This window comes from Anas platyrhynchos, chromosome 29 (assembly GCF_047663525.1).
Source record: "Anas platyrhynchos isolate ZD024472 breed Pekin duck chromosome 29, IASCAAS_PekinDuck_T2T, whole genome shotgun sequence".
NCBI lineage: Eukaryota > Metazoa > Chordata > Aves > Anseriformes > Anatidae > Anas > Anas platyrhynchos.
This window is the reverse complement of record NC_092615.1, coordinates 2,981,036-3,006,334: the sequence shown is the minus strand read 5'-3', so window position 1 is coordinate 3,006,334 and position 25,299 is coordinate 2,981,036. Positions and strand designations below refer to the sequence as shown.

General features: G+C 46.7%; 2 long non-coding RNA genes across 6 annotated transcripts; one reads left to right on the top strand and one right to left on the bottom strand.

The window, feature by feature from the left end:
- The first annotated feature begins 891 nt into the window (after positions 1-891).
- LOC101791069 (uncharacterized) lies at positions 892-16,305 on the top strand. 4 transcript variants are annotated; one of them, XR_011805232.1, is made up of 7 exons: positions 892-1,012; positions 1,154-1,292; positions 6,215-6,310; positions 10,427-10,513; positions 12,983-13,107; positions 13,964-14,095; positions 14,359-16,305. It is a non-coding gene; the product is annotated as an uncharacterized lncRNA (long non-coding RNA). The 4 variants fall into 4 exon arrangements; XR_011805231.1 differs by lacking the exons at positions 892-1,012; positions 1,154-1,292 and adding an exon at positions 3,270-3,767 and having other exon boundaries at positions 14,359-14,485; positions 15,345-16,305; XR_002405719.4 differs by lacking the exons at positions 892-1,012; positions 1,154-1,292 and adding an exon at positions 3,384-3,767 and having other exon boundaries at positions 14,356-16,305.
- LOC139999724 (uncharacterized) lies at positions 3,776-24,997 on the bottom strand. Of its 2 annotated transcripts, XR_011805234.1 has the most exons (4): positions 21,622-24,982; positions 9,407-9,481; positions 7,854-7,997; positions 3,776-5,898 (listed from the first exon to the last, which is right to left on the bottom strand). It is a non-coding gene; the product is annotated as an uncharacterized lncRNA (long non-coding RNA). The 2 variants fall into 2 exon arrangements; XR_011805233.1 differs by having other exon boundaries at positions 7,854-9,481; positions 21,622-24,997.
- Between the last annotated feature and the right edge of the window lie 302 nt (positions 24,998-25,299).

Here is a 25,299-nt window from a genome sequence, read left to right as displayed (position 1 = left end):
CTGCCTCTGCCCCTGCAGGTGCATGCCCAGGAAGCGACCTCGAGACGGCTGCGTGCTCAGGGTGAGCGTGCAGATAGCGTGAAACACAAGCGTGAGTGTGCGTGCATGTGCACGGGGGTGTCTCTGGCTGTGTGCAGACAAGCAGGGGTGTTTACAAACAAGTGAGTGAATGTAAGTCTGCAGAAGTGCGTGCACAGATGGAGACACCCGCAGCCAGTGCAGGGTGCGTGCGTGGGGACGTGTGTCTGGAGGGAGGCACGAGGAGCGGCTGTGTGCGTGGAAGCAGCGTGCTGGGGAAAGGAGATGGGAGCAGGCTGTGTAGGATCTCTGTGCCAGCCTGCACAGGCAGCTCACATCTGCATGTCCAGTGGTGGAAAGCTGGGTGTTTGACCTCTGTCCATAAGGGTCTTTGAGATAGGAAGGGGAGTCTTTAAATGCACCTCGGGAAAAGGGTGTCAAATGCGTGCTGGAGCTCCTCTGCAGGAAGAGGAAAATCCATGGGGACGGAAACACATCTCCGTTAGCACGTAGCAGTTGTTTTGTTTGTAGCACGGCTTCGGTTTGACGGGGCGTGTGGAGCGTTGTGCACGAGAGACGTGTGCGTGGGCTGGGGTAGGTGCGCGGCAGCTCGCTGCGTGCACAGAGGAGGGGGCGCAGGGGAGGACAGCGGGGAGGGCTGAGCACAGGCGCTGCTGGGACTTGGGGATTCAGGCAGGGCTTTGTCAGAGCCATCCCACTTCGGAGCATCCCCAAATTCAATGCGGGCACTTGTCTATTTTAGGTGTTTCTCTGCACACCTTCGCTTCCCAGCCTGCTGCCCTGGGCCCTCCAAACCACGGCGTGCCGAGGAGCTCCGGCAGGAGCAGGAGCAGGAGCAGGAGCAGGAGCGGTTCCCGAGGAGCTCCGGCAGGAGAAGGAGCGGTTCCCTTGGAAACCTCTGGATGCCCAGCAACAAGTCGCTGCCAGCAGCCATGTGACAAGGTGCATTAATCAGGCATCTCGTACGAATCAGGTCAGTTGGGGCCAAAGTCCAGCTCGCTCCCCCTCCGCTTCGTCGCTAATTACCGCGCGACGAGGGCTGCTCCGAGTAGGGGGTGGAAAACAACTCGAAATAATTAAATAAAACGGTGACCTTTGCTGTTGTGGCTTCTAGGTTCATCCCAGACTTTCTCCAGGAGAAAAATCTGTCCGATCTCCTCTCCCACTGGAACGAACCTAGAATGCAAATGAGTGAGCCAGAGGAGCCTTGGGCAGTGGAAAAGCCCAGAGAGAAAGAATCTGTCGTGGATGTGGTGAGTTTCCAGGTCTCTTCTCGCTATAAGCCCTACATTTCAAACACAGCCTTTGAATGAGGAGTATCTCAGGCTGGAGATGGTTTGAGCCTGGTTCAGGAACACCTCCTGTCCACATCTCAGGTCTCTTTGGAAACCAAGTTTCTGAGCTCTCAGCTGGGCCACGCTGAAATTGCTGGCCAAAATGACTGGTTGGACAGCACAGGGAGGACGTCAGTCCAAAGTCCTGCCCTCCACCTCTGAAAGAAGAGGCTACTGCTGAGAGGCAGCGCCTCTACACTTGTTCCCTGTGGGCTCACCACAGCTGCAAAATGGCTGTTCTTCACAGAACAGAAGCTGGGGGGGTTATTCTTCATTATTCCTCATGACTCTTTTTTTTACCCCCATGGGACCTTTCTCCATTTCACTCAGGAGCAGAAGACCCAAAGGTTGGAGGAAAATCAAAGAGGTTTTTGTAGCTGGAGCTCTGGGCCAGGGGATCACAGCAGTTAGCACATTCAGACTGAGGTGAAAGGGAATTGAGAGAGTCCTGGTGAGCAAATGGGGAACAGGGAAAATTAAGAGAAGGATGAGGAAGTCCAGCTGGAGTGGGAACAGCTGTAAGCACTGGTCCCAGTCCCCTGCACTGGATTGCCTGCCCAGTAGGATCTTCTAGGGAAATTAAGTAGCCAACTCTCACTGTCCTTTTGATGTAAGTTTTGGAGTGATTTAGGCACCCCTCAGCATTTTCAATAAGATGCCATTTACAATTCCACCTAGCATCCTTTTCACATTTTCCCTGAACTCCTGCTTGCTTTGCCTGGACAAAGCCAGAGCAAAGACTTCCAGATTTGGCTCCTGAACGAAAAATCTCTCACAGACACGTGTTCAAGGCCAGGCACTAGTAAGGCTGCAACATCTTCTTTTACCCGTATACCAGTCTACATTCTTCATGCTGTGACTAATGCATTGCAAGGTCATTGGGTAGTGCTCAGTCTCCATCTCCTCCTTCAAGAGACCAGCGTTTGAGCCTGCCAGGGTATTCACTGATTCATGTTGAACACAGGTATATTCTGCTCAAAGCCATTTTTTATCTTAGGCAACAACAAATACGTCGCAGTAGCTGGTCAGATTCTCAGCCGATGTAAGCCAGCCAAAGGAGTTGGCCCACAATCTACTGAAATCAGAGAAAAAAAAAAAAAAAAAAGAGTTGGAAACAGTGAGCTTGGCTTTATTCTAATCAAGCTGTAATACGAATAGCAACAAATGCCACTTAAAAACGGGCTCTGTTCATGTCATCTGCTTTGAGATCCAGATCTTAAGAGGGAGATTCATTCCATCCATTCATAGCAGGCAGCAATTTCCCCAAGTCAGATCTGAATGTGGATCTCAGGTATTACTTGGGCCGAGCATTTATCTTTGGACCATTTTGATTTATAGCTAATTAATGTTACAATCAATTATTATTTTTTCCATTGGTATCATGTAATAATATCTCCTGCGTACAAGATATACCAGGAGACAAGGCTTTACCTCGATGTACTGACTATCTAGGACAATCTAGGGCAACCTTGAAGAATTAATGCCTGCAACCTGTGTGGTTGCAATCTAAGAGGCACAACACAAATCCATGCCAGCTGACACCCTCCAGCCAAAGTCAGAAACATGCGTGTGCTCTTGGGCAGAAGGGTTAGGAGATAAATTTGTTCTCACTGGCGAGTGATTTGTCCTTTGGCACACTCCAGGGAGCAACTGTCTGACGGCCTTGCACCAGGAACATTAAAAGAAGCAGATGGATTCTAGATACTCAGATCTGACGTTGCAGCTCAGCTCAGAATCTCGGGGAAGGAACGGAGGGCTGGTTATTTGTGTCAGCCCTGAGAACAGGATGAAAAAGGCTGAGGAGTTGGGATGAAATTTGGCTAATCCACAGGGCTGGGAGATCAGAGGGTGCATGTACATGCAATACAGGCAGAGGGCTGCTATGGTACGATGGAGAGAACGGGGCTGCTGCGGGTTTGGTGCTGGGAGATACCGAGCAACTTGTCCACAAAGCAAAACAGCTCGGTCCTCACTCAGACCGAAGCACGGGAGGATGCTCCTTGTCTCTCCCAGCGGGGTTCTCCTGCCTGGGCATCCACGAAGCGGGCATCTCGCACGGGGATGGCTTCTCAGCCCTCTTCCCCACCGCTGCCCTATTTCCAAGGGGCTCCGGTGTCGCTCCCCCGACGGACGGACCTGTTGCTCTCTGCCATCGCTCCCCCGACCCGCCTTGACGCGAGGAGGAGACTCTTAGACTGAAGGGCAGGCGGCTCTCCATGATGTAATCCGTGCAATCTGTGCGCTCGCAAGGAGAAGCAGCCTCCCGTTGGCCAAAGCGAAGAGTCCCCGCCTGGGCGCTCCTCCCGCCGCCCCCCCGGGGGCCCATAAAAGCCCCGAGGCAGAGGCAGGGCAGCTTTCCCAGCCCCTGAGCTTGCAAAGGTGACCCAGGGACAGGTGAGCTCCGGCAGGGGTGAGGAGGAAGGCTCGGCCGAGGGAGGAGAGGGCTGGGCACGGCCGGGGATGCTGCGGGTGCCTGGGGGAAGGCGAGGGGACCCCCGGGCACCCGGGGAGCCGCTGCCACCTCTGCACAGCTCCGCCGGTGGGGGCTCGGCATTGGGGGGGACGAGGACGGGCTCCTGGGGGCTGAGGGAGGCTGCAAGGGGGCTGCAGGGGGACAGGGTGTGGGGCTGCGGGTGTCCGGGGCCGGCTTCCCCCTGCCCTTGCCCTTGGGGGCAGCCGGGGAAGAGGAGAGGGGGGAGCGGGGCTGGGCTGCCCCTGGCCGGGGAGCTGCGGATCAGCACCACGGACAGGGCCCGGCTCCGGGCTCCCTGATCCTAAATCCCTGATCCTAAATCCCTGATCCTAAATCCCAGCTCCCAGCTCCCAGCTCCAAGCTCTGCACCCCGAGCTCTGAGCCCCCAGATCCCAGCTCAAAGCTTCCAGCTCCAAGCTTGCAGCTCCCAGCTCCAAGCTCTGCACCCCAAGCTCTGAGCTCCCAGATCCCAGCTCCCAGCTCCCAGCTCTGAGCTCCCAGCTCCCATCTCCAAGCTCCCAGCTCCAGCACCTGCCGTGCTCCCGGTTGAGTCTGGTCCCACTGGGGACAATAGCAAGTGGTGGCAGTTGGAGGGGAAGGGGGGGGACACGCAAGGCGAGACCGAAGCTGCATCGAGAAGGGGCATTTTGGGAGGCAGGCTGCAGCCAGAGAAGTTGGGGGCTGACCAAAAGCCAGGGGGATAAAGAGGGTTGAAGGAGCTGCAGCTGCATTTCCCCCGGTCGCCCCGATGGCCCCAGGTAAGGCGCTCACAGCCCCGGGGCTGGGGTAGAGCAGGGACCAAAATAATCCAGGAGGCCCCGAATGGCTTCACGGGCACAAACAGCACCTACGTGCCTCCCCCTGCCCCAGTATTGAAGCTTTATGTTGAAAAACTCAAAATGCTCATTTTGAAAATGGGGCTGCCTCGTAGTTCACTCATAAAGTTGCTCGTAGAATCCTCTGGCTGGTTAGAGAAATAGGATATTTCGCCAGGATGTTGCTGGGAGGAAATTCATCAGTGAGGAGTTCTTTAAAAATATTTTTCCTCAATTGTTTATTCTAACTGAATACTCAAAATATGCCTCACTTTAATACACTCGGGGTCCATTGACAGATCATGTTATATTTAAGTGCTCAGGGGTTATGTGATTGTGGAATTTTTATTTCACCAAGTGCTTAACCTCCCCCCCCCAAAAAAAAAATAAATAAATAGCAGGATCAAATTAAAGGATGCTTTTCTTTTAAAATTTTGGCAAGATTAAACTTATATTTTAAATTGTTAAAATATTTAACTCTGACTCAATGTAGAAATTTGAACAAACTGAAAAAAAAATACAAACACCACTTTTTCTTGTTTAGATGACACCACAGGTGTCATTTAGAAAATAAAAAAGATAAAAATGCTAGGAGCACTCGAGCACTTCGGAAACAAAGCATTGCATATCACTATTGTCAAATGAAGCATTTATTTTATCTCCCTTTTTGGAAGCTGAGACTATTCATTAAATGAATCCCTAGTCATTGAAAATACGCAGCTCTGGTAAACATAGGCTTAAATATTTTGCCCTAACAGGCTCAATAAGGTAATATAAACCAAGGTTCAGACTTCCCCACCTCCTGTCTTTACATCTGTATTTTTCTTAAGTAACATTGGTCTCTGAGAAGACGAGAAAACGAACGAGCTGTTCTCCATTTTAAGGAAAATCCTATTTGCTGTTTCTGAAATAAATATTTGGGGGGAAAAAAAAAAAAAGAAAAAAGAACACTTGAAAGTTGATATTTCATTTAAGGCCTTGAATATACAGAGAGCATTCAGAGACACACATTATGTACTTTGAGCAAACTAATGGTGGAAATGCTTGCCTATGGAATTTGAATGGAGAAATATCTGTTATCTGTCTGAAAATCTTTCAGCATCTTCTGTCAGGTCTGTGTCCGCACAGTGACTCAATTTGTGATCTTTCTTCAATGCAACATCATACTTGGGTTTGGTTTTTGTCGTGTCCTGTCTCTTACAACATCCATCTAACATCTTTTTCCTTTGAAGTTTAGCTGTAAAAAAGAAATCATGTATGAGAAATCATGTCCTTTATCTCCTGCCTCAACACAGGCATGCGAAAGAACTTGAGGAGAAGCCAGAAAATAAATATTGCACCAGATACATTTTCCTGCTTTTGGGGGCTTATCTCCATATTCTAAAATATTGCCTAACCAGATCTAATATTTATTATAAAAGTGTTAGGACAGATGGTTATCCTCAAAGTTAACTACATTTTGCATTGTGTGGAGGGTATTGCTTAATCCAAGTCACAGTTCAGTTTGTTCGGGGCATATTTTGTAACCTTTCTTTACTAACAATTTTCTGTAGATCTCAAAACAAACGCATCTCAGAGAAGGATCAAAACCTGTCTCTTTTCTGAGGGATCCGTACACACAGAGATCTTTGAAGAATAAAGAATTTAGGGTAAGATCTGAACTTAATTCCCAATCCTTAAAGAATTTAGCAAAATTTGTAAACTGGAAATCGATCTGGCATGAGGTTACACCACTGCCTGCTAAGAGGGAAACATTTTAGGTTTCACTAGTAACAAACACTGCATAGGGTGTTTTTTTTTTGTTGTTGTTGTTTCATTTTGTTATGTAATTTTGCTACAGGCAAAGACCTCCTTCCCCTTTCCTCCTTCCATCAAAAAGACAATGTGTTCCACTCTCTGGGCTCTGTATGCCTTGCACAAATATTTGTCTGTGCGTCGCCTGCCACTCCAGTAATGAGCTGCTTTTCCACTGCAATCATGGCATCTGGTAGGGTTTCAGGCTGTGAGTAGCTGGGAGACTGGGAGGTGCTTGGGAATCTCAGCAGGAAAAAGAGAGTGGATTTCAGACGCGAGATCTGCAACAGCTTTTGCGCCTGGATAAACACGCGTCGGATCTTCTCTCTTTGGCAGAGCTTTGTTCAGCCCCAGCCACCTGAACTTGGCACGCAGACCCGGGCACTTTGCCTGCTCCAGACACCTGCACTCACACGCAATTTTACATCCAGGCTCTTTCAAACACCTGCATTGCTGCGCACTAGGTGCGCGTGGCAGCGTGCGCCATGGTCCACTACTGCACTGCGACACACGCACCATCCTACCCGCCCCGCTCCTCACCAGAGGACGAGAGGAGGCAGGGGCCTGGCTTGACCAAGCCTTTAAGCACTTGCTTTGCTTTGAGCATCTGCACCCACCCCGGTTCAGCAAACACTTCAGCGGGACTGAAGTATGTCGCTGGGTCGGGACTGGAAGGAGATTTAAGGAACAGCTCTGAGCAAAGAATTTGGCTTTTCTGCTAACTGGAGTCAATGGGAGTTTTCTCTGATACTAAATTCAGACTGAAAGATACTAAATTCAGACTAAAGGATACTAAATTCAGGACAAAAGATACTAAATTCAGACCCCTCCAAAGCTATGCATTACTAGGGAAGCAAAAGAAATAAACCTCTTGTGGAACAACCCGAAGGTCAATATAAGATCCTAAAGCAGAGAAGAGTTGAGAAGTGGGTGATAAAATTGATCTATGTGTTTTGTAAAGGCAGCTAGCTCTTCCCTCAAAGAGCGTTGTGGTTGTTGTGAGGCCTCCAAGTCTGTCGCTGTTTAGCACCTCTTTAAAACTGAATGAGTTCAGAACAGGCGTTAGGGTCCTGTTGGGATGTGTAAAATAAGTTAGGCATACACCTCACCTGAAAATAAGTCGGAGTGGGGCCAAATTCATTGGTAACGTTTAAAAAAATGAGCTGTCTTTAGATACTGAAATACCTTTGTGAAGCTTGATCATAGCAGAATAGACACTGGGACTTTTAATTTATAAAATTACCTACGTTAAAGCCTAGACATAGTATAAGGAAAGGAAAAAAAAAATGCTAAGGAATGGTTAATGCAGTATTCAATATTGGTATTTGTGTTTGAGTATCCTAAGGCTGCTTGGGATGTCTGAAGTCTTCAGCATTTGCTGAGATTCAAAGGACTTACCCTCCAAGAAACTCTGCAGCTCCCAGCCAAGGTTCTCTGCTGGCAAACCAGGACCGAGCATGCATTATTCTGGCTCCTGCATGAACAGGGGGCTTCCAGACCAGGGCTTAGGAGCAGCTCCATCCTGTAGTTGTAGGCCTGGCCCTGCAAAAGGAAAAAACAACCCCCCAAAACATCCCTTCCTGCCACACTTTTCTTTGACTCAGCAGAGCCTGAAGCACACCGGTAGCTTAGTGCTTGTTATACCGCGTGCATGAATAGGGCCATTCACATTCTCCAGTCATCGCACACTCACACCCCGACTCCAGGAGCTCTTATTTGCAGAGACCAGATGGCTCCTGCGAGTTTCGATTGTGAGATATGGCCCCCTTCCTGGTGTACGACGAGCGTGGAGGTTTTTAGTTTTACCCTGCTTACAAACAGCTGGGTGCGCGTAGCAGCCAAGAGAAGGGTCGGGACCAAGATTTTGCCTTCAGCAGCCTCTGAGCTGCCAGGGGGGGCTCTAACAAGTGTTACCACGCAGGGGCTGTTAATTGGGATGGTGATTGACAAGGGGAAGGGTTGGGTGGGTTTTGTTTGCACGATTATTGGTTTGCTTTTCAAGCGCGTGTTTGCAGCCATGCGGAATCTGGCGTTAATTCGAGCCCTCCTGATACATCACCACGGTGAGCGGCCCGGCTCCATGAGACCGTAATCTCTCTGGGGCATGGACATTTTGTTCTGTGTTTGTTCAGCACTTAACACAGTCTGTGACTCAGGCTTCGGGTTTTGTTACGAATTGCAAAGAACAGGCATTTCTTGGTACAGTCTGTGGCTCTGCACCTGAAAGGATGAACAAGCCAGCAAAGCCTTGTGTGTCCCCCGCAGCATCACACCTCAGGATGGAGGGGAGAATCTGGCTTTTTTATTTTATTTTAGTGTGGAGACTGACTCAGAGATTTTCATAAAACAAACCTACAGTAACTTACACAATATCAGGAAAATACAAATGCACTTGCAGAAACCTCAGCGCTTAACTCCTTAACTCAGCACTTAAATCAAATACGTCTAAAGTTAAGCACTTGGCTGAACTGAGGATATTTCTATAACGTATGCAAAGATCTCCTTTTTATTCTGCATAACTTAAGTCTGTAGTCTTCCCAGGTCATGTACAGAAACAGAAACTTCCCCCCAGATTTTCAAAAGCATTTGATGTTTTCAGGTGCCCAGCATGCCATATCCCAATTAGTCCTGACTTTCAGGGACTGCTAAACACCTGGCTCTCCGGCAATTGTTCCCTTTTCAAAGTGTCTCAAATGCAAATATAAGGGATCCAAAACTGCTAATTTATTTTGAAAATCTAGAGCCATGATGAACAGTCCACCTACGAGAACCCAGCCCAGATGAAAATTGCATGGATTTGAGCCCCCCAAATCAGAAGCAACAGTCAGTACCTGCTCCTGTAAGGTGACAATGCACCCTGCCATTGAAGTAGAAATGAGAATTTCTCCTGTGCACAGAAAATTGCACAGTTCCTGGAAAGAAAAACAGCAAATCTTTTTAGTAAAACTCACCAAATTATTCACGTTGTGGTTTGTAATTCTGCCCAGGCAAGTACTCTGTTGCTCTGAGTTGTTGGTACAACACACCTGGAGAAATCAATGGCACAGCACAATTAAAAACTTTGCTTAGGACACCTCCCACCCAGTGAAGACGTTGCCATCTGGAAGGCAAAGGGTTCAGAAAAGGTCCCAGGGCTTTGCAGGCTGCAGCCTGAACCTAGCAGAGGCAGTGGGGATTTCTCCTGAGCAAGGAGAGTCCAGGATAGTTCAAAGGAGCCTTCTCTGAAATCAGGAGGTGCTGTCACCAAAATTCATGTCTGATGAGCACACCAGCTGCTCATACAGGTTGTTTAGACTTGCTCGGAAATAATCTATGGAGCAAATACTCTGACAGCATGGGGGACAGGAGGAAAGGCACCCTGACCCCCTCGCCTTCTGCTAACTAGAGCTCTAGACATCGCCCGAGTGTGGTCCCAGTCCCTCAACTGGTGCTGGGTGCTGTGAAGGACTGGGGAGGGCTGGAGAAGAGTGCAAGACCTGCTCCTATTCTGGCCTGGCTGTGCAGCCAGGGTGGCACAGGGGAGTTGTGAAAACGTGGCTGAAGCTCTCGGATTTACCTGCTTGTCGTCAGTGCACTACCCGGCCCTCAGCAAAGTGATTGCTAGGACCCAAACCAACAAAAGAGAAGAGTTTGACTGATTTTTGCAATGCTAATTTTAAACTTAAACCTATTCCTAAATAATGTACCTTGCCTCTTTTTTTTTTTTTTTTATTTCCTGTAAAAATGGACATTGTGATACTCGTTCTATAGGCCTACCAGAAGACCAAATTAAGTGATATTCATAGAGCTCGAGAGATCCAAGAGCAAATGGAACTAGAGAAAAGAAAAAGGTTATTATCTTGTCATGTTTGGCCTGAGAGGAAGATTATCCATATACCTTGCCAGACCTATTTATTGTCTTATTTTCTCCTAGCTTATATTTCTCATCTTTCTAATCCACTCCATCTAATCCAGCCAACATTTTATTTTAGCACAGTTCTCATGACTTGCTGATGAAGGTGTATTTGGCAAGAGCTTTACATCTGCAGCTTTACATAACCTGATAAAGTGCAACACAGGTAGGTGGAACAAAACAATAGATAACAATTAATGAATACACAACTTAAAAAAACAAAAAAGCTTTTTTTTTTTTTTTTTTCCTAGAAAACAGGCATTATATTCTTCTGCTGGCGTATCGGTGAGGGAATGGGTTTGACACAACTCATTTTCCTGATTTTTGGCAGAATGGGCTCCATTCTGTATCACACGTACTGATCTAAATGCATGTTCTACGTACTGTGATGTGGCTTTGTTTAACAAACAAACCAAAAATTATTTAAGTGGATGTAATGCATGAAATAAGCTTCTATAATGGGAAGTACTTATCATTTTAATCATGAAGGATGTATTATTTCAATCATGAAGGAATCTATGATAAATTCTAGATGGACTATGTTTTTCAAGTGTTGCTTATGGTTTGGCTGCACTGACTCAGAGAAAACAATGAAGTTCAAGGGCTTTCAGTCCCTTACAGGGTTCAACAACCAAATCACAGCGTGCTGGAAATTTTTCTGAATACCAAAGCCCCTTGCATTTTTCCTTTTCATCTATAATCAAACAGCATTTCTCTCCCCTTGTTGCTAGTGAATGCATTAGGGTCTAAACTTTATAATCTCCAGAGCTGTTTCCTAGAATAGATGCAAGCGGAGCACTTGGTTAGGGACAGCCAGGAGGCAGGGAGAGATGATTACCTTCAGGCAGTCTCAGTGGAACTTCCCAGGGCTCCTACGGGCACAGCCTAATGCGGGACTTAGGATGCTGAACAGACTTCCATTATGGGGGCTGGCTATGTTGATGCACATCCACACACAGAGAGCTCCTTGTTAAAATGCACACCAGTGGCTCCAAAATACAGCAGCTCAGTTGGGGTTCATTAACAGCAAAATCATTCCGGAGGACATTGTTTCAGAGAGGAAAGAATTTCATTTCTTGCAGGATTGGTTTTTAGTTGCATATAGCCTGGAGATTTTGCTGTTAGATTTAGGTGGAAGTCTAGTTAGAGAGAGCCTGGAGCTCGGGAGCACAGCCGTGCCGAAGGCTTCAGCGGGGTTAACTCAAGATTTACATGCGGTGCCTACCACGGTGGGACCCCAGCTTACACAGGACATGTTAAAATAAATTCCTATTAACGAGGTGGCTTTAGCATGTGTGTACAATGGGCAGCCAGTGCCCGACAGGAGGGTGGTTCAGCCACGTGGCACAGCCTCTGCACTGCTAATGGAAGATCTCTACCCATGACAGTAACGGGGGAGCAAGCGTGCTTTGTTCTGCTCTCAAGTGTTCCTTTTTAGCAGGCACACAAGCAATTGCCCCAGACCTATGCAGCTTTTAAGGCAGCGAAGGGCTGCTGTGATGAGGAAATCTTAGTCCATTTTAATCAGCAGGTATTAAATAAACAAAAGAATTATCACTAATAGATACAAATGAGTTGGCACACAGCTTGAGTGTCAACTTTCTCTTGTTTGCCAGGGACCATATAGTGGAACACACAAGACATCTAATGATTTAGTAATACACTGCAAGTAAACACCTAATTACCAGGTCTAGGAGGGAAAGGAATAATAAGCTACTTGGGAGGAGGCTATCAGTCATTGTAGCTTTGATTTCTTGTATGGAGTCCTGCACGAAACAGGCTGGTAGCTCTCATCTCACATGTATGTCACCGTTTCTCAGGAATAAGTCTGTTCATTTGAAGCTCAGCTCTATTTTTAAAATCTACTCTTTCTGAAAGAGCTGTCTTAAAAAAAAAATAAAAAAATAAAAAAAAATTGTACTGCAAAAGGGACAAAATTGCTCCTCAACAAAGGGGCCTATCAACAGCCTGTCAATAATGTGCCAAAGGCCAGAACCTGCCTTTCAAAGAGGCTCTGCAGTCTGGATGTGTACTTTGAGAGCAATTAAGGGACGTGAGCTACATGATGATTATCTCATGGGTGACATTTTCATTGGCTCTTTGGGAAAAGAGAGAGATGGGTTTGAGATGGCTGTGATCAATGTGCGTCCTAGCCCCACATCAATGGCAGGAGAACATGTGGGAGACAGACCTGGAAAGCAAAATGTGCAAGAAAAGGAAGCAGGGAGGGGAGAGATGGGGAAGGCAGGAGAATTTTTAAATCCTAGAAGGTGAAAGAAAAAGCTACAGTGGGAAGTGGAAGGAAGGACAAAACCTGAGATGATTAGGGGAAAATGGGAATGCCTCCAGGCATCGGGAGGGCTGGCAGCTCTCCAGAGGCCAGGGAGGGCAGGAATAGGAGAGGGAGGGACTGCAGGATTCCTGACGGAGGAGAGGGGAATGGATCCCCCTGAGTGAGAAGAAAGTCCAGAGACGATGGCGTAAACGTGTGCTTGCACAAAACATCCCCAAACTGAGACCAAAGGGGTATCTTAGTACAGAGGTGCAATTATGTTTACTCTGCTTTTTCACTAGCATATTCCCATCAGTGTTGTCCATCTGTCCTTCCTTCATCTCTTCTCTCTTCATACCACAGGTACGAGCCCAGAGCTGAGAGCAGACAGCAGCACACAGGGGCACTGTGCTGGATGGGAAACAAATACCAACTGGGTGAGGACTACACCTAAAAACCTCAGCCGAGTGCCTGAGTCTCACTGCAAGGTTAGTAATGCCCAAGGGACAAGAAGAGCCTGGGTGACACCCAGAAATACAAGCTGGCTCGGTGGCAGGAGCTCAGAAGTGCTCAGTGCCCCCCGTGCACTGTAAAGGCAGAGCACTCCACAGGATTGCCCCTTGGCACGGACACTGCTGCTTGCACGGGGACCTGTACAGAAGTGAGTGCCAAACAGCAGCTCAAATGCTGTGTGCATGCAACTGCCAGGGGCTGGCTTCTGGCTGGGCCAGACCCAGCTCCACGAGCCACAAACGCACAGGTTCCTACCAGTGTGGCTGATCCTCTGGGCTTCGGTTTTTATGGGTCAAGCAGTTTCTCTTAATTCCTGAGATAAAATGACATTCTTCCAGACCTAGGCAAAATGTTTCACAGAAAACACGTACACAATAATGTGGATTTGGTCACTCTATTTCCCCAGTTTGTCCAATTGCTTGTTTAAGAAAACAAATACTGGCAGAAGAAAATGTTGCTTAATTTGCTATAAAACAATCCTCTTTCTGCTTCTCATTTTATGAAAGGGTTAAAAATATTGATATTGAGCAAAAGCAAAATTGTTTTAAAATATCTGGAAACCTTCCCAGCCCCAAAAGGTGCTGTTACATTTGCAATTACTCTATCTTCCAGTGCTGCATGTACCAGAACATATAACCATGTGTATACCTGATGTGTGCATCTGCATTTAACACAAATGCATGCTCACATGCTATGCAAACAGTTTCAAGCAGATCTGACAGATGTAAGATTCTGCTCTGCATTCTCCAGGATTGTCTTCTGAAGGGGATCTTAATAGTAAAAATAATGTTATTTTACTAGCTAAACATTGGGAATAACTCTCCATCGTAGGCAAACTATGCTGAAGACAGAAATCAACTGACACGTTCAGTCTGGAGGAATCCCCCGGGGTACCAGCAGAATGCATTACCAGTGCATTTCTCCAGTGAGATATGATGGGAAGAGCACAGAGCAAAAAAGAAGGTAAAATGGTTAAAAACAACTTGTGTTTTTAGACCCCAGACTCCCACAGAAATCTTTGGAGATGCTGAGCTCCCTACCTCTGAACATTGGGCCTTTCATTACAAGCAGAAATAATGTTTTGGACGTCCAGCTTAGACTCCTGTTATTTAAAATTGTTCAGAGTATTTTTCTCTAGACCAGTTTGCTGCCCTGATAATTAACGTAGCTAATGGCTGCTTTCTTTTCATTTATCAGCAGTTTTGTTTTTTTGTTAACACAAGCAGAGAGAAGATGAAGAAACAATCTCTCGAAGGATACAGCCTGACAGTAATACCGCCATCTGACTAAAAAGAACTCAGACATACGCATAATCCTCAGGAAAATTCATCTCCACCCTCCCAGCAGACCCTGGTGAGAGCCCTTGAAGTGGTAATTAAAGTCTATTGAGTGGCAACTGCACCTGTTTAGAAAGGAGAGTGTGGGTAAGAGGTGCACAAAGGGAGATGAGCAGCAGAGAGGGAGTGTGAGCGAGGAGCTGCTGGAGGTGGGGAAGAAGGGAAGCGGAAAGAAGAAAAGGTATATTTGTTGGCGAAGCCAATCCAATACGATGCGTATTTCACATTCTTCCCTTCATTTGCTTTCTGCCTGCTCTCCTGCACCCCTTCACGCACACAGCCGGCTTCTACCCCACTCTCACACCCACTGATGGAAACTCCAGGGGGCTTTCCCCGGCTAGCCCGGGCCCTGGACCAGCAGCTGCTCATCTGGTGTAAATCAACAGAGTTCCACTGAAGTCCTGGTGGAGTTACGATCAGCTAGCGCTCATTTACGCCAGCTGAAGATCTGTCCCAGTGACACTCATTAACAGTCACTGGGCTCCTCAGCCCGGCAGCTGGGACATGCCAGTTCTTGTCTGCTGGGTTGTCTTTCTCCCTAGAATAGAGCACATCCCTTTGTGCGGGCTTTGTCGCCCCGGTGTAAATCCTACAGCATCTGGGATGAATAAATCAGAGATGTTTCTGGATTTCAGCAGACATGTCTGAGAGCAGAGTCTAGGCAGAAACTGAGCGAAATGGAGGAACCCAGAGCAGTGCTTGCAGGCAGGCAATGCCATGCCTATCAATAGGACTGCTAGTTTTGCATCCACATGAGGCTCCAAAAGCTTTGAGCCAGTGTCACAATCAGATAGATGTTCCTAGGTACTACGTGTGAGGCCGTGCAAAACGGGCTTACTCATAAATACTGGCAGTAATTGTGGATTCTGACATAGCCTTGCAGACTACTGCTGACCCAAGGACCACAGCTGGGGAGCCACTGGTGTGTCCAGTGAATTGTCACTTGGTGGGGAGACCTGGAGGCCAAAATCTGTAATACTGTGGCAGTGGCAGCTCTGCCAGCTTCAATAGACCAGTGCTGACTTGTGTCACCAGGTAATTGCGTACTGGTTTGCTAATGGCACAAACCAGCAGATTAAGTGGTGAAACAATGGGGAAAAGAAAGACATAAAAAGTGGCAGGGGGAAATCCTCCAGTGTTTGAGATGGAGACCATGAAAAGGGGGACATTCTTTGGTACGGACATCTGGACTGCCTTAGTGACCAAGGAGCCAAAGACCAGCACTGCAGAGTGATGTAGATGCATGGCCCAAGGAATTTGTCATCCTGAGACCCGTGGATTGAGAGCAGAAATCCTAACTCTTTCTGCCATAATCTCAATTTCATTTTTGATGCCAGTAATCTGGGCATTTCAGATGAGGCCATAAAGATTTAGTGCATCACCTTTGCCTAATTAGTCAAAGGTTCTGCCAGTAGTGTTTTGTAGTAGCATGCAATCATCCCTTACGCTCTACCTATGCACACACACTACTGAAGCCTACTCATTTAACTCCCTTTATCCAACCCCAAAATGGTTTTCTTTCTGTGTTACTCTACATTTGCAAAGATTCTGCAGTAATACAAGCTCTCCCTTGTCACGGCAATTCTATATGTGCCCCAGCAATCAACTGAACAAAACTAGGTTTCCTGGGGTGAGAACAGAAGAGGAAAGAGGTTTATCCTCAGAGCACCCTGAGGCTGAGCTGCGCAAAGGATTCAGGCAGAATAATTTGACCGGTGTTTGCAAAATTTTCGCTCTCGCTGGACTTGATGGCAAGCAGTCCCCTGTGAATCCCTGACCTTCATACTCTGCAGGCTGCCTGGGATGGCTGAAATAAACCACGGGACTTTGTCTTGATCCCCGATTGTCAGAGTACACATCAATTCTGGTGCAAAGTTGTTGCATCTGCTTTCTACAAATATTAGCAACGACTCTGTAGCACGCAGTCCTGATAGCCGTACCGGGAAATGCATCCTTGTGAATGAAGACAGAAAGGAAAATGCATTCAGCAAAAGCCAATTCCTCTGGCTGTTAAGGGTGGGATTTGCAATTTGTTGGAGAGATGATCCGAGCTGCTCACTTAAATTCAGCTACAGTTAACAGAGACAGACAGGTATGTCTGGACAACAAGTCAACCAACCAGTCAAGCCCTGTCTTTGAGTGAGATTAATTTTTGTACTGATTACAAGGGTGCCTACATGACTCACTTAACACAAAATGCCTAACTGCTATCAGGCTAGAGTTACATGAGAGGAATCATACCTAAAATACCTCACTTGCATGTCTCCTAAACTCTAGTCTTGTCCATTAACAAAATCACTGGGTACATTGTCATGAGACACATTGCCTCATTTCTATATTTTTTTCTCCCAGATACTCTTCTCTATTCTTTTTTTTTTTCCTTTCAGCCCTCCTGTTCCTCAGCCTTTTTCTTTTTTTTCCACCCTCCCTCTGATTGCCGAGTAGCTTCTTGACTTTTCCATCAATAAGTCTAAAGAGCATTTGAACCATTCTGTTCCCCCCTTCTCTCCTCCCTCCAGTTCCAAGTCAGGCAAGCGCATCGATCAGAGGAGCTCAAGAAATATCTGGTGTTTTGTTGTCAGGATGATAATAACATTGCAGTTGTGAATGGGCTGCTGCAGGCCTGATCATGGACACCTGCAGGGTTTGTTTAATTGCATTTAATGACAAATCCTATACAGAGGAGCATTGCCAGAGAGATTTATTATCCACCAAAGAGGCAAAGCACAACAGCTCAAAATATAATTTGCACTGAGCATTTTTTCCCCTGCCTCTCTTTAAACCATTGTAATAAATAACAAATCGGGTAAAGTGGGCAACACTAGTCTGAGACAGAGGTGGGGGGCAGAGGACAGAGATTGAAACCAAAGGAAATAACAGCAATAAGGCCACACTGTTCTTTCTACCATCCCTGTGGTCTGGTGTATAGGAAATACTGTTTGTTTAATTTACAGCCTAGAAGTGCAGCTGGGGATCTCTCTGTGATGAGCCAGCCTCTTCTCAGATAGCCGGAGGCTAAGCTCTTGAGTCCCTATTCTTTCTAAGCAGGCTTTTTTTTCACCGTGTTCTGTAGCTAAGTTTAGATCTTATCTGTAAAATCAATTACAAAGAAACTACAGTGGCTTCTCAGCACTATGGGTGTCACCTGCCACAATTACAAGGAGGCATGAGCTTCCACGCTGTTGAAATCTCTGGGACAAACTACAAGTGGCAGATCCCATCCTGCAAAATACCACTTTGAGAAATACGGCCCTACGCAGACAGATCACTCTACCTGAAGTCTAGACGAAAGTCTCACACACCTCTGAGGCTGAACGGAATTTATGTTTCCTACTAAATGCCACGCTCCTGGAAGGGAATTCATATGTGTATAAAGAGCAGAGGACCTCGTTCCCTTGCTCAAGCCGTAAACAGTCACTTCTCTCTTGATTATTACGTGCTTGTTTAGTGACAACTTGTGGCAAATCCCTTCCCCAGTGTGGTATATCACTGTGCTAGGCAGAGTGCAGTTCCAGAACAACCATAAAGTATTGTCACCTGAATTGGTGCAGCTGGACTAGGTGATCTTTGAACGTGCCCTTAAACTGAACTATTCCATTCCATTCTATTCCATTCTATTCTGTTCTGTTCTGTTCTGTTCTGTCCTGTCCTGCCCTGTCCTGTCCTATTATTATAGTCCTTCCCCAACCATTTTCTCTCTCAGGTTCGTAAGTCATCTTTATTATTCGCTCTCTCATCTAATTACCCTTGGCAGAATACTGAATTGCCCTGGCAGCTTATTTCTAAAACTTGTCTCTCCTCCCCCCTCACCTGCTCCCCAAGCATTTTCATCAATACACTTTGTGGTATGGCAGAGAATAAGCTACAGTTTAGAAGAAATGCCTTAATTTAGGAAATCCCAGCACAGGCCAGGAACAGGCATGCATCAGAGTAACGTTGTATTCAGTGTGAGCAAGGGGTGCGTGTTCACTGGTGTTCTCCTTTATGTTCAGATTAAATTTTGCACTTTAAATGGTGCAAACCAGGAGGTCTAGGGATGATGGTGAGCTCGTACCAGAAAATATCACCCAGGATTGTCCCTTCTGCAGTGTTTGGTCTCTATTTTAATGCAGGCAGCAGTCGGCAGTTGGCAATGTCATTACACAAACACGGTGTAGGGTAACACCTGGACTGCAGTTTTATCTGATTTCCTGGACAATGGCAGTATCGCTAATACCCCCTGTTAAATAAGACCACCTGGACATCTCCTGGTATCAGCTCCAGCTATCACAAACACACTTGCTACCTAGGCTAGCACAAAGGATTGTTATCTCTTGAGCAGCGCAAATCCCCAGATTGAAACCACCCATCTGGAGTTTGATTAAAGTGTCCATAGAAAGCACATATGTTTAAAAAAAAAAAGAGAGAGGGGGGAGAGGGAGGGAGAGGCTGGACTGTGCTCTGTGAGCTTGCACAGGGCACAACCTCTGCCAGCACCAGCAAACTCTCGCCTTTTGCTGAAAATTTCTTTCTCCGGCTATGAAAGAAGCCTTTCACCAAAGCAGCTCTGCAGAGCAGAGGCTGTTGAAGGATACTTTTGTTTCTTTTCCTTTTTTACAACTGCTCACAAAAGTACATTTAACAGGCTTGATTTGGCGACAGGGAGGATTCTGTCCCTTGTCTGACTCCACCGGCTGAGGTAAGTCTGCCTCGCTCAGACAACGGCGGTCAAAAGGAATAATGCGAGATCCTTTACTTGGATGTGAGCCAGCATTGTCCTTTCACGTGTTATTCATGAAATATGCAAGGTATTAACAGCAGAAAGCTGGGTAGTGGAAGCAAAGCTAAACCTGGGGTGAAATAAAGATTGCTCTTCGACAAATTCAGAGGAAAGGAAACGGCAAAAGGGTTTTGTTTTTTCTTGCTGAGATCAGTCTCTCAGTAGGATCGCAGGAAACCCAGCACTATTATTATCTTATCTTTTTCTTTGCTGCCTGATTCCTTTTCTCTAGCATTCCCAAGTATATATTACGTTTACTCATTTCAGTCAGACCAAGATACAACTGAGAGATAGGCAGGTTGGCAGAGCACTCCAGGAGAAGTTTATCACAGGGTATGGAAAAAGAAGATCCTGCTGAGTCTTGATATCCTTGAGAAAAAAAAAAAAAATCCAAATTTTTATAGTCATCTATAGTCTTCTGAGTGGGAAAATGGAGCAGAAAGTCACAGGTACAGTCACAAAATTGGATAGACGATTATAGTGAGATTTGACATGGTCTCGCAAAGAGCAATATTTTTCTTTTTCGCACTGTCTAACATGCCTACCATCCATCCCTGAAATGAGAACCAAGTGTTGAAAGAATGAGAACAAGTGAGGAAGGATAACAGAAGAAGAAATGAAGGAGGACGTCCCCAAGGAGGAGGTGCTGCTCTCAGTGGTCTGGCTCTGTGTGGAAGACTAGTGATTTTGTTGTTCTGACTTATAAAGGTGACAACAAATCATAGCCTGCCATACAGTGCAGATCTTCACCCTCGCTGGTGTGAGAGATTGCTGACGGGACGCACTGGGACACAGAGCTGGTCCAGCTGCCCACCGAGAGCCCTCTCTGGGATACAGCTGCTCCACACCTGAAAGCTAAGTACGTATTGAAGTGCTTTGGCATACTGGAGGTCATATCAGTCCCTGAGCCAGAGACTGTGACTTATTCTGCTCCTCAGCTCTCATCCCCTTGAAGTTATCCAAATCTGGGCTCTGGGTGAAGCAACAGGAGGAGTGTCTGTGAAGAAGCAAGCTCTGTAGGCTCATCCTGCAGCCATGAGCAGCTCTCTCTAAGCATGCCACTCACCTACTTTTACTTTAAAGCAATTTCCCATTGAAAACAACTATTATTATCTTCATATTGTGGATCAAGGAACATTAAGTGTCTCACTCAAAGACTCCACAGCAATTCTGTGGCAAAGTTAGGGCTTGAACCTCAGCTGCTGAAGTCTGCTGGGCACTTAGAAATCCTGCTTGTTTTGAAAGTCTAGCTTGCTGCTTCCAACAGGGTTTTAAAAACCGGAACGGGTGAATTTTCAATACCACCCAGAGCCTCTATTCTCAGAGATATTTAGGTGTGAAAATGAAATTCCTGAATCCTGCTGAGGCCAGTGGTAAAGGTAAGTACTGAAATGTCTTTAATAATTTGGGTTGGTGCTGCTGTAGAGCATTTTCTTTGTGTGCTCAGCATTGCACACTTGTCATTGTTATTACCCACAGAAAGGGTACAGAGAGGACAGAGCCAGTCTCTTCCCAGTGGTGCCCAGTGCCAGAAAAAGAGATGCTGGGCACAAACTGAAATGCAGGAGGTTCTGACTGAACATCAGGAAGCAGTTCTGTACAGTGAGGATGACCGAGCACTGGAGCAGGTTGCCCAGAGAAGTTGTAGTCTCCATCCATGGAGATACTCAAAAGCCATCCAGACATGGCCCTGGGCAACCAGCTTTAGGTGTCCCTATGACAATTCTATGATTCTGTGATTACTGCCTATGTGATTTAGGAACTTAAGTCCTTTTGGCTTTTCCTTCAACTAAGCCATTTAGGTTGAAAACAGAAACACATCTGGAAAGTCAGCCGTAGAGCTAGTGCAGTACAGCACCAGAGCAAATGTCTGCAAGACGAAGACAGCCACTGACCTCCAAATCCATCTGCTTTGTGGTTCATGAACGTGCTTTACAGTCCTCACAGCCAGGTTCTGCCAGAAGGTCCAAATCTGATGAGGTCTTTACAGTCCTCACAGCCAGAGGTCCAAATGTGATGCTCTTGCTACCTTGCCATTTGCCTCAGCCTTTCATTCTTTCAGCTTGAAAGAAAGAGGGTCCAGATCCAAAGACACTATTGTTACTATCATCTTAGATAATCTGTGAGGTAGGAGCAGTGCAATACTTATCCCAGGAAATTTATTGCTAAAGGAATTTAACAGCTGTACAAATTGCTACCCATTGATGATGCATGAAAGAAAAGACCCACGTATCATAAGCATGAGCGACACGCTCTCCCTCTCTTTTACTCCCCCACTGATATATTAAAGCTACAAAAATTCAGAGGGCAGCAGTGCAACCATTAATGTTGAAATTGCCAGGCTGGTGTCTAATGTAAATGAAACTCCATTGATTTAGTGTTACTCAACATACCTCTCCTGCCTGTTCATCTTCTGCAGTCTGATCAAAATCCTTCCTTCCAGGTAGCAATGGCCTCGTGCCCTATATAAGCACAGAAAATAATGTCATCACAAGCCTTAATGATGAAGGTAGTTACAGGACAAAAGCCCCTGCGGCAAGTTGGGTATTGGGTCATTGTTCCTGCTAATGTCATGGTGCCATTTCTCACTATTTTTAGAGTTGTTCTCTTTGTACAGCAAATTTCTCATGTAGTTACTTAAAAATACAGAAGATTTTGTCTTCACTGGACTTAGCAGCAAAAGACCATCTTCTTCTGACTTCTGCAAATTAGACAAACCTGTAAAAGCTGAAGAGATTGATAAAAACTTAGATTTAAACCTAAATTTAAACTTTGAAAAAATGAGACTCTTGCCCTAATCTGCTGTTAACCCTCAATGCGGCAACAGGCTAAGCACAAAGAGCTTGCAGAAAATGTTGCAGGTACCTAAATTATCTATTCACAGTTTCAGAAGTAACTCAGGGATTCAGTAAAACAACATGGACTTAGTTCCTAAATTATTTATATGCCTTTGGAACTATTAGCACAGATTCAAACTTCTCCACATTTTGAGGGAAGAGATATGGAGCAATGCATTAGGAACTCTTCATCCTCTCACGCTAACAGTGTTCCAGATCACATACCAAGCTCTCTTATTATTATTATTATCTACTTTGTGTATTGTTGTTGTTCCACACACCTTAGCATGAATTTAAACTCTTTGGCTTTGGCTGCCAAAAGCCCAGAAGATGCACCTGTAAACTCAGTTTGCCATCTAAATAAGCAAGGCAGAGAGCAGTTATTATTCCCATGTTACTGGCAGGGAAATAGAACATAGAAAGATTAACTGACCAGCCCAGGGTCACAAAAGGAGTTCCTAGCATAGGTAGGATCTCAGCCTAGATTTTTGAAGTCTCTGCCCAACACTTTAGCCACCCGTTCACTTGCTCTTTTTTTTTTTTTTTTTTTTTTTAAGTACCCTGTCATTATTTCTGTGAAGAAAATTATGCAACTCCTCCAGCAGCCAGTACTGTGTAATTCAGCTTGTCTGAAAGGGAATATGAAATGGCAGTTTCAAAAAAAAATTAACCCTCCTGCCACACAATCTGGCAGCCTTGTCAAAACGTCTCATTTTTTATCTTCTTTTCCTCCGGTGGGTATTTAATTTCCCTCTATATTCTCAGAATACTGGCTGGGGCTTTATCTGCATTACGCTACAAAACCTTCACAGGAGTCTCCGGGGCCTCGTGGAGGACACACTCTGAAGATGAGGGACGTGATGGTTTCTAGTCCTTCATTTATTTCTATGCCAGGTGTTGAGCTGGTGTCCCTGGTTTGGGACATTGATTCTTTTGGTGGTGACCTCTGTAGGAGAAGCCAAAGGAAGCAGGAGAACCGATGTGATGAGGGAATCTGATCAGAGCCCCTGGTTTCTGCCCCTCACAGCCAAAATCCTGCCCCAGACTTTTCGGGCTGATGCTGTTGTAGCACATCAGCTCAAGGCAAGCTGACGTGAGCTGGCCACCACCATGTTCAACCCTCTTTGACTTAGACCAAATCATCCATTTTCAGCTGGCTCAGGGGTGAGATACTGTGGCTCAGCTCTTCTATATCCATGTCTCAGGATGTACAGGGCTTTTGAGAGACTCCTTGTGCTGTTTATTCTTATTCTCATTACTAAGCAGTTTCTTCATTCATCAAAAACAACAACAACAACAAAAAAAAAACACCCTCCCAAAAAAAACCCCACACATTTATATCAGCTGCACTTCTATCCCATGATGTTTCTGACAGCTCACCAGGAACTGGGGGCAGGCTGTGATGTAAATTTGGGAGCTCAAAAGCTTACTTGGTGTTCCGGTGAATTCCATACCCATTGTAAGGAGGGGAAATTAATAGGAAGCTTTAGTTAATAGATACTTCAGATAAAAGTGTGAGTGCATCTGGTCACCATAGCAACGCGAAAGAGCCCACAGGGAGAGGAAATGTCACTACGTCTGTGTCTGCGCCTTGACCTGCTGCAGTGCAAACAGCCCAAGTGCTGCGGATTTCACACGCGGAGGTGCACAAGCAGGTGTACAGCCCTGTGTACAGGTACACGCCACGCACACATACGTTCTGCTCACACTTTTAGCTGTTTGACATCTCCATGTTGTCAGCTATGCACACAGACACGCACAGGAAGCCTCACGTTAATATTAAAACGGACCACGTGCCCCAAAACTCATTGCTGACAGCTATCTACGATTGAGAACGTGTTTTTTAGCTGTGAGCATAGGTGTGTATTCACACCTCTGTGTGCGGAGGGGACACAGGAATAGTCTCAAATAGCTTCCAGCACACGCAGCCACTTCTGTTGTGGCACACAGAAAGCTGCACTTGCACTGCACGCACACACCGGAGGTGGAAGGACACCTTTGCTCGTTTTCTTTTACCCGTGAAGCTGCTCTGTCCCTGGGCACGTTGCACACGTGGATGACACGCTCGCGTGCAGTCAGACTTTGTGTGGGAATTCTGCCACGGACACTTTGGCTCCGGCTCAGGAGCGCCGAGCACCTGCTGCTCCCGTTGACTTTAACAGCTGCTGGAGTGAAAATTAGGCCCGCGCTGTCTGTTATGCAAAAGCAGTTTCTTAGCAACAAAAATGATATTCGGTGTGAAGGCAACGCGCATTAGCGGGATAATCCTAGGTAATTCCAGACAAGACCTAAATGGGTGGAAGGATGGACGGACTGAATAATAATAATGATAGACAGAGTAACAGCAATGGAAATAATGAGGCTAATCTTATTTCCCTGGAAAGAAGAAACAGCTATAAATAAGACCCAACAGCAGAAACCTTGTGCCAATTCCCCATACAAAGATTAGAGCACCGTAAATTCGACTTCTGCCCTAAAAATAGGTTCTGGTAACTAAAGCTTTCCTAATCTGAACTATTGCGTTAGATATTTGTCCCTCGCTCCGTGTTGCCATTCAGGAATGTACCAAGTTGTACATCTTGTGCTACGGCAGGGATCAAGGGGAGTTAACCCGTGTGTGGTGCTTGGGTGGGCAGCTCGGCTACCTCCAGACCAGTGTCCCCTCAGCAAACAAGCTGTATATTTTCAAACACGACAATGATTTTTAAGAACGTGCCGGGCTGGCGCTGTACCACGCTGTGCAGCTGTTTTATTTTGGGGTTTGATCGCTTCGAGGAATTTATCAGAAATAAAACCTGCGATGAAACGTGTCCCTATTAATGTCACGGAACGCTTTTTAAAGCACTTCTGCTTGGCACAGCGGCCTCGGGCTGCGCTGCCCCGGTTCTTTTTGCCACAGCTCGGGCCCGGCCCCGCTCCCCCCCCCCTCGGCCCCGCTCTGGGGCCGCTTTGGGGCCGCTTTGGGGCCGGCCCGGCCGCCCCCCCGCCCTTCCCCGCCCCTCCCCTCCCCGCCCCTTCCCGCCCTCGGCAGCCCAGCAGCGCGGGGGCCGCTGGGAAACGCGGCTCGGCCCCCCCCGGGATCCCTAGGGAGGGGCTGTCCCCAGGGCCCGGCCGAACTACATTTCCCAAGGTGCCTCGCGCGGGATCTCTGCGCCGCTCCTGGTATCCGGCCACCTCCCCCCTTCCCGCTGCCTGCCGGGAAATGCAGTCCAGCGGGGAGCCGCTCCCGCGGGG